This window comes from Salvelinus namaycush, chromosome 28, assembly GCF_016432855.1.
Source record: "Salvelinus namaycush isolate Seneca chromosome 28, SaNama_1.0, whole genome shotgun sequence".
Taxonomy (NCBI): domain Eukaryota; kingdom Metazoa; phylum Chordata; class Actinopteri; order Salmoniformes; family Salmonidae; genus Salvelinus; species Salvelinus namaycush.
Window position 1 is genome coordinate 26755944 of NC_052334.1, and position 9223 is coordinate 26765166.

Here is a 9223-nt window from a genome sequence, read left to right on the forward strand (position 1 = left end):
TTATTTCATTGCACACCGAGAACCAAAGAGGAATTGGTACTCTGCAAATCTGACATAGAGGCTTCAATTTAGACAATAAATACATATTTGATAAGAATAACAACATGTTGAAGCAGTGTGTGTGTGTGTGTGTGTATGTGTCTGCGTGCATTTGTATGTATGTGTGTGTGTGTGTGCGTGTGTGTATGTATGTGTGTGTGTGTGTGTGTGTGTGTGTGTGTGTGTGTGTGTGTGTGTGTGTGTGTGTGTGTGTGTGTGTGTGTGTGTCACCACACAATTATGAAGTACTAAACTATGCATTGTGTCCATTTAATCTAACATGACCTGTTTTGACCCAACAAGTAGCCTAGGCTTCTGGTTTCAAAGTAGCTAGAATTTGAGTTTCTCAACGATTTCATCTGTCTCAAAATGATGGATACAGGGGCTGTTATATGAATTAAAGAAAAGGCCACACTGCATAGGCCCAAATGTTTGGAATTTCGAAAAGGCAATAAATAACAATAGTATGCTAACCTGGTCCCCAGGCTAAGCATGGGCCTAAGTTTTTGGTCAAATTTGACCAATAGTAGCCTAGAAAACATTCAGTAAAGTATTATGGTCTTACACATTATGGGTCTTACACATCTGATATTCAAGATGGTAACAAGAGAGCAGTGCAGTAAACGTGGGAGCAAAGTAGAAAGGGCCTTGCTTCCTGTGATTCACTGGCAGGAGAATGGTACTCCCACAGAGTTCATTTTGATAATTATTTACTGGTCAATTGCACACATGGTCCAACCAAAATTTGACCTCCACGTTAAACCCAACAACCAGAAAGACACACAGGATTTGGAGAGATGTGGGGGAGTGCCACACTGGGTGCCGTGGGGGGAGGTTAAGTGCCTGTTCAAGGGATCAACGGCAGGCAATGGTATCACTCCAGTTGCCAGCTCACTTCCCACCAGATTTTTTCCTGGTAACCGGGATTCGAACTGAGAACCCTCCAGCTCGCCTCTCTATCCGCTAGGCTACGTGGCGAACAACAACTCCAAGATGCGTTAGTCACAATTTAGCTCACTCAACACTGGACCGAGTGATGTTATGAAGGTAAGGTTACCGATGAATAGCTACGACATGGGACAGCAATTGTGTTGACCGTTTGGCTTTAGCGGAAGTCCTCCCCTCGCACTCTATCTCTCTCTCACATCATGTTTCTGTTTTTCATTTTGCCTATGAGGCGAGTGCGACGCACTTCAAGTTGAATTAAATTTCAGCTCCATTGATTAACAGTCCTTCATTAAAACAGGCAGCCATCATCACGGCTCTCTGATTCAGAGCCACAATCAATACAAAAAGAAAATCATTAAGAAAAAAAAGAAACGAATAAAAGAGTGCATGTTGAACTTGTCCATAGTTATGAAACATTGAATATAGCGGGGTTATTATTAAAACGTTGCGTTGGGTTTGAGGCTGCTATTTTGCAAGTTGGCAAACTACATGCATAAGAGTTGCCAACCGGGACAGAACTAAGCTACAGCCTAATCAATAACAATAGCACTTCACATCAGTAACATAGTGAAATATGCACTTTTAAAAAGTTGCATGAAATAACACACACACACTAACTTCCATCAAAATACAAAACTTAATTTGTGACCATCTTTCATTCAACATATTTTAATCAACCTTTAACTCAATGGCTAATAATGAAGTTTTACAAACTGCCAACTTGTAAATAGCTACAGAAAAGTGGGCCCATGATAATAAATGGAAGAGAAAAGTGGTTGAGAATACTCTACCTTACACAGACAGGTCATATCAAATCCCCCAGGTGCTACTGCGTAGGAGTGGTGTCTTCAATAGCGTAATAGCGGCTCTTTCCCTATGATTGTGAATGTGCAGTTTTAGTCATGTAGGCAGCTATCAACTCCTCCTCCAGCCTTTGCCCTCTCAGTCCATCCCCTGCGGCGACACCAAAATCGTTGCAGAGACCTAGGTAGGTGCCTATACAGCTGTTTGAAGCCACTACTGACCTTTACTGCCACAGTTACGGAGAAAAAGTCGGGGATAATTTGGATAACTGCCACAGAATATTTGCCCTCTCTCCCCCCTCCCCCTCGGGGTCCATAACGTCAACGTGTGCCCCTGGGTTAGTGTAAGTCTTCACCAAGAAAACAGCAGTGATAGTTGACACTCGGTGCAAATCTTGAATACCACAGTAGTTCTGGAAAAGGTCGGTTGGATTCCACTGTTGATGAATAAATAACAAGACAATAGTAGCGTCGCGTCTGCAGCAGAGTGAGATCAGGGCCTCGCAACAGTATCGCATAGCTGCTAACATTATGACAGACCCTCAGGAAGTTTGAGACGGTGCATATGGGGGCCAGATGTGTATGCAAATTATCAGGAACCCCCTTCTTCACAATGACCTCAGTTCAGTTATTGTATGAAAACTTGTAGCCTAATTAGTTTTGCCTCTTGGAAATATGCATTTGCATCGAGTTGCTGCAATTAGTGTCGTGGACTGGAGGCCACTGATGGTGTCAGTATTGAATTTACTATAGCAGAAAGTAATGTGCAATGTTTGATATGCTTGTTATCAAATCCATTGTTTCATAGGTTTCTGTGGGAAATTATGTCAAATAGAAAGAAAAAAATAGAGACATCTAATGAGTTGTCTGTCATCAAGTAGCATACCTTTAAAGACAACATTATAGGATAATAATTCAAAAACTCTTCCATTTAACGCTGACCCTAAAATGAGATGACCCCTCATTCCTGAATATACTTGCTTTTTATGTTTATGCCATTTTGTAGGGACTACCAAGCGCGCACATTCCATTATCTCCGCTAGAGGGAGTGGTATTTCACCAGACCACCGAGGACAAGGGAGGCATTTTTATTGTACAATAACACATTGCAATTCATGAACTGAACTAATGGCAGGAACCTGCCAGCAACAACACGCACTATGTTTGTATAATTAACCCATTAATTAAATTCATAGGCTAAATATACAAGTTTAGGGTCCATGTTGATAGGCTATTGATAAAGACATTTGAAAGAGAACATTAAGTTACATTCAAATTATAAAATAGTCAGTCACATTAAAAATATCAATATATTTGAATGCGATTAAGTGCATGAGAAAATGTATTCCAATTGAGGTGCATCACGGGTTTGAGAAGATCACTTGTGTTTCATGGTAGAAATATAAATTAAGAGATCAGATTATCCCTTCAAAGGGAAAATCTATAAATGCAATTTGTTAAAGGCACAGAATCCATCAGGTCTGAGGAATTACAACAGTGGCCCTGTTTAGTTCCCAATGAAAACACTCTTCCTCAGATGGTTACATTTCAAGGTGATTATTGCCTCACTTAGTAAGCAGGTCAATGAAACCAGTGTGTTTCCATGCATGTATGGAGTTATTATCAGTGCCTTGGTGGGATGAATGAATAGACTGATTTCTGCTCAAACTACAGTACGTTCGTGCTTTTCGGGGTAGGCCTACATTATAATGGTCTTATTCTCTTAATATTCTCCTCTTTCTATAGATGTGAAGAGAGAGCTGGATAGAGACTGTAAGGTAAGCTCCATAGATGGTTGTTTTCCTACTGCTCTACACTGTTCCACTAACCCAATCATGATGATGTTGTAAACCCAGTGAAGTAACTCCCATGTCAAACAGGCAGAGAGATGAGCTAAGAAACATCAACCATCAGACAGAACCGCCATTAGTGATGTCCCGGGATCAAACAAACCAGGCATTAATCTCAACTCCCTCTCAAAAACGTTGCATAATTCAAAGAAAGACAAACATTTTTCTTTCCATGGTTCAAACCAAATCAGAGGGCAGCTTCACTAACTCCACCTGCTGTCAGCTCGCCTCCATCCCCCCATCCTCCAAATTTCATTTGGAAGACATCTCTCTCCCTTTTCCCCCTTGTCTACCTCACTATCTCTCTCCCTTCTCTTCCCCTCTCTCTAAATTCAGTGCACCTCACCCCATAGATTTACTTGCTTAACAAATATGGGCAGGAGTCCTAAGTGGTTTTTGAAATCTTTGAATGGACTTTGGAGTGCCTGTACTGTGCTGATCTGTGCTGGGTGGCTGCAGGGCTGTTCTTTCTGCTCCCCCGGATTCCCTGGTTGGGAGATGGCAGAGCTGGGTGGAGAGGCAGTCTGGAAATGAGATAAGGATGTTTGATTCATAGGATCTGACAGGAAATCTATACTCTGCAATGTTTATAATCCAGCCATTACTACACGGCCAAATGAAATAACAATAATCCAATAATTGACTCCATATTTACCTGAGGCAGATTCTCGGCTTTAACGGTGAAGTGCTCAGCATGGTGGTGGGGGTTGTCAAACAGCTGATGGAGAGTAGACAGACATGCTCCAGAGTTGCAGAGAGTAGCAGAGCATGGAGCTCCATGCTCCCAAGGATGCAGCGGGAATGGGCTGGGAAGCAGCATTCTGAGCATCGGGGTTCACGGTGCCTGATGGTCTAACTGTATGGTCCTCAGGGTCAGAGCTCAGGGGTCGGTCACCACTGGTCATTAAAATAGCATATATGCAGGTGGAACTGACAGCTGAACTATGGAAAACACCCAAAATACTGTACCAACACCAGCAAAACTGGCAACACTTGGACATAGTGTTAGGAGAGATTAATGGGCGGTATTGTCCAATTACGTGTAAAATCACTGGTCCTAATTCAGGTTCTTGTTTTTTCAGGCTACATCAAATCAAATCAAATGTATTTATATAGCCCTTCGTACATCACTTGATATCTCAAAGTGCTGTACAGAAACCCAGCCTAAAACCCCAAACAGCAAGCAATGCAGGTGTAGAAGCACGGTGGCTAGGAAAAACTCCCTAGAAAGGCCAAATGAGATTAATGAGATTAAATGTCTTCAGCTCAATAGATAACTTGACATAGACTACCATAGAATACTTGGGGGAATGCCTGCCTCCATAAGCATACATTGATTTCCAAGTAGAGAGTTACTAATCATAAAGTCTTTCATGGACTGTAGGAGCAGTTCCTCTTTGTGTAAGGGGTGGGGGAGGTGTATCTTATTTGGGAAAGTGAAGGGGGCCATATCTGTCAATAAACAGTAATTAGATGTTGTGGCCGATAGTGTTGATTGGTTTCTAATCTAGCTGTCACCCTGGACGTGTGTAATTAAAATCTTGATTGATAAAGAGGCAGAAGCCCGCCCACGCCACCACTTACCTGACCCTACCCCCGACCCCTCCACAGCACATACAGGAGGTAGAGATATGAAGGAAGGCCTGGGGAGAAAACTGCACTTCCAATTGATCAGTCCTATCTACCTTCCTATCAATGCCCTTTTTTCACAATAGAGTGGCCAGTACAATGGTTTCATTTGCACATGTCATACGTGAAACTTATCTTAAACTAAAATATTTATCTTACAACCAAAAATATAGCTACTCTATACGATTTAAATCTAATCGTAACCCTCTTCATCTTCCATGTCCATTGCGACTTAAATCGAATAAAAAATATGGGCATGTGTAGCCCCAAAAAATGCCCTACAATAATTGTGTGTGTGCATGCCGGCGTGTGTGGCCTCAGATCAGCCATGTGAAATAAGGAGTTGAAACATAGTTGCCACTAATGAGGGGAAGGTTGCTGTGAATGTAATGCAATCAACGAAAGACACCCCTGAGGCCGTGGAGAGGATGAAACAAGAGCAATACACCTTGATCTAGTCCATGGAGAACAAGAGCACCTCCTCTCAGCTGCCCACTGCACTGAGGCTAGGTAACACTGCCACCACCGATAAATCCACGATAATCGAGAATTTCAATAAGCATTTCTCTACGGCTGGCCATGCTTTCCTCCTGGCTACCCCAACCGCGGCCAACAGCTCCGCACCCCTCGCAGCTACTTGCCCAAGCTTCCCCAGCTTCTCCTTCACCCAAATCCAGATAGCAGATGTTCTGAAAGAGCTGCAAAACCTGGACCCGTACAAATCAGCTGGGCTAGACAATCTGGACCCTCTCTTTCTAAAATTATCCGCCGCCATTGTTGCAACCCCTATTACCAGTCTGTTCAACCTCTCTTTCGTATCATCCGAGATCCCTAAAGATTGGAAAGCTGCCGCGGTCATCCCTCTCTTCAAAGGGGGTAACACTCTAGACCAAACTGTTGTAGACCTATATCCATCCTGCCCTAAAGTCTTAGAAAGCCAAATTAATAAACAGATCACTGACCATTTCGAATCCCACTGTACCTTCTCCGCTGTGCAATCCGGTGTCCGAGCTGGTCACGGGTCCACCTCAGCCACACTCAAGGTACTAAACGATATCATAACCGCCATCGATGAAAGATTGTAGTGTGCAGCCGTCTTCATTGACCTGGCCAAGGCTTTCGACTCTGTCAATTACCGTATTCTTATCGGCAGACTCAACAGCCTTAGTTTCTCAAATGACTGCCTCGCCTGGTTCACCAGCCTCTTCTCAGACAGAGTTCAGTGTGTCAAATCGGAGGACCTGTTGTCCGGACCTCTGGCAGTCTCTATGGGGTACCACATGGTTCCATTCTCGGACCGACTCTTTTCTCTGTATATATCAACGATGTCGCTCTTGCTGCGAGTGATTCCCTGATCCACCTCAACGCAGACGACACCATTCTGGATACTGTACATCTGGCCTGTAACGTCCGGGGTGTAGTGGGTGAGAATTCAGGCGCAGGAAGCAGAGAGTTCAGGGTAGTGCTATTCCTTTTAATGCACAAAAACCGGTGAACATAAACCAACCCCACGAAACACAGGGCGCACACCAAAACAAATGCCCCAAACACGGGGGACTTAAACAGTCCAGCAAAACCCATAAAAATGGGAAACACGTAATTCACAGACGTGTACACACGTACACCAAACAATCCCGCACAAATAAAGCCAGACTAATCAGCCTAAAACACAAACAGGTGCAATCAATAAACAGAAAGGGGAAAAGGGATCAGTGGCAGCTAGTAGGCCGGTGACGACGACCGCCGAGCGCCACCCGAACAGGAAGGGGAGCCACTTTTGGCAGGAGTCGTGACATGGCCCTTCTTTGGACACTGTGTTAACTAACCTCCAGACGAGCTTCAATGCCATACAACACTCCTTCCTAGGCCTCCAACTGCTCTTAAACACTAGTAAAACTAAATGCATGCTTTTTAACCGTTCGCTGCCTGCACCCGCCCGCCCGACTAGCATCACTACTCTGGACGGTTCTGACTTAGAATATATGGACAACTACAAATACCTCACGCTGCCAAACATACCCTAGTAAAACTGACTATCCTACCGATTCTTGGCTTCGGTGATGTCATTTACAAAATAGCCTCCAACACTCTACTCAGCAAACTGGATGCAGTCTATCACAGTGCCATCCGTTTTGTCACCAAAGACCCGTATACCACCCACCACTGCGACCTGTATGCTCTAGTCGACTGGCCCTCGCTACATATTCGCCGCCAGACCCACTGGCTCCAGGTCATCTATACGTCTTTGCTAGGTAAAGCTCACTGGTCACGATAACCGACCCGTAGCACGCGCTCCAGCAGGTATATCTCATTGGTCATCCCCAAAGCCAACACCTGCTTTGGCCGCCTCTCCTTCCAGTTCTCTGCTGCCAATGACTGGAACGAATTGCAAAAATCACTGAAGCTGGAGCCTTATACACTGCTCAAAAAAATAAAGGGAACACTAAAATAACACATCCTAGATCTGAATGAATGAAATATTCTTATTAAATACTTTTTTCTTTACATAGTTGAATGTGCTGACAACAAAATCACACAAAAATTATCAATGGAAATCAAATTTATCAACCCATGGAGGTCTGGATTTGGAGTCACACTCAAAATTAAAGTGGAAAACCACACTACAGGCTGATCCAACTTTGATGTAATGTCCTTAAAACAAGTCAAAATGAGGCTCAGTAGTGTGTGTGGCCTCCACGTGCCTGTATGACCTCCCTACAACGCCTGGGCATGCTCCTGATGAGGTGGCGGATGGTCTCCTGAGGGATCTCCTCCCAGACCTGGACTAAAGCATCCGCCAACTCCTGGACAGTCTGTGGTGCAACGTGGCGTTGGTGGATGGAGCGAGACATGATCTCCCAGATGTGCTCAATTGGATTCAGGTCTGGGGAACGGGCGGGCCAGTCCATAGCATCAATGCCTTCCTCTTGCAGGAACTGCTGACACACTCCAGCCACATGAGGTCTAGCTTTGTCTTGCATTAGGAGGAACCCAGGACCAACCGCACCAGCATATGGTCTCACAAGGGGTCTGAGGATCTCATCTCGGTACCTAATGGCAGTCAGGCTACCTCTGGCGAGCACATGGAGGGCTGTGCGGCCCCCCAAAGAAATGCCACCCCACACCATGACTGACCCACCGCCAAACCGGTCATGCTGGAGGATGTTGCAGGCAGCAGAACGTTCTCCACGGCGTCTCCAGACTCTGTCACGTCTGTCACATGTGCTCAGTGTGAACCTGCTTTCATCTGTGAAGAGCACAGGGCGCCAGTTGCGAATTTGCCAATCTTGGTGTTCTCTGGCAAATGCCAAACGTCCTGCACGGTGTTGGGCTGTAAGCACAACCCCCACCTGTGGACGTCGGGCCCTCATACCACCCTCATGGAGTCTGTTTCTGACCGTTTGAGCAGACACATGCACATTTGTGGCCTGCTGGAGGTCATTTTGCAGGGCTCTGGCAGTGCTCCTCCTGCTCCTCCTTGCACAAAGGCGGAGGTAGCGGTCCTGCTGCTGGGTTGTTGCCCTCCTACGGCCTCCTCCACGTCTCCTGGTGTACTGGCCTGTCGCCTGGTAGCGCCTCCATGCTCTGGACACTACGCTGACAGACACAGCAAACCTTCTTGCCACAGCTCGCATTGATGTGCCATCCTGAATGAGCTGCACTACCTGAGCCACTTGTGTGGGTTGTAGACTCCGTCTCATGCTACCACTAGAGTGAGAGCACCGCCAGCATTCAAAAGTGACCAAAACATCAGCCAGGAAGCATAGGAACTGAGAAGTGGTCTGTGGTCACCACCTGCAGAACCACTCCTTTATTGGGGGTGTCTTGCTAATTGCCTATAATTTCCACCTGTTGTCTATTCCATTTGCACAACAGCATGTGAAATTTATTGTCAATCAGTGTTGCTTCCTAAGTGGACAGTTTGATTTCACAGAAGTGTGATTGACTTGGAGT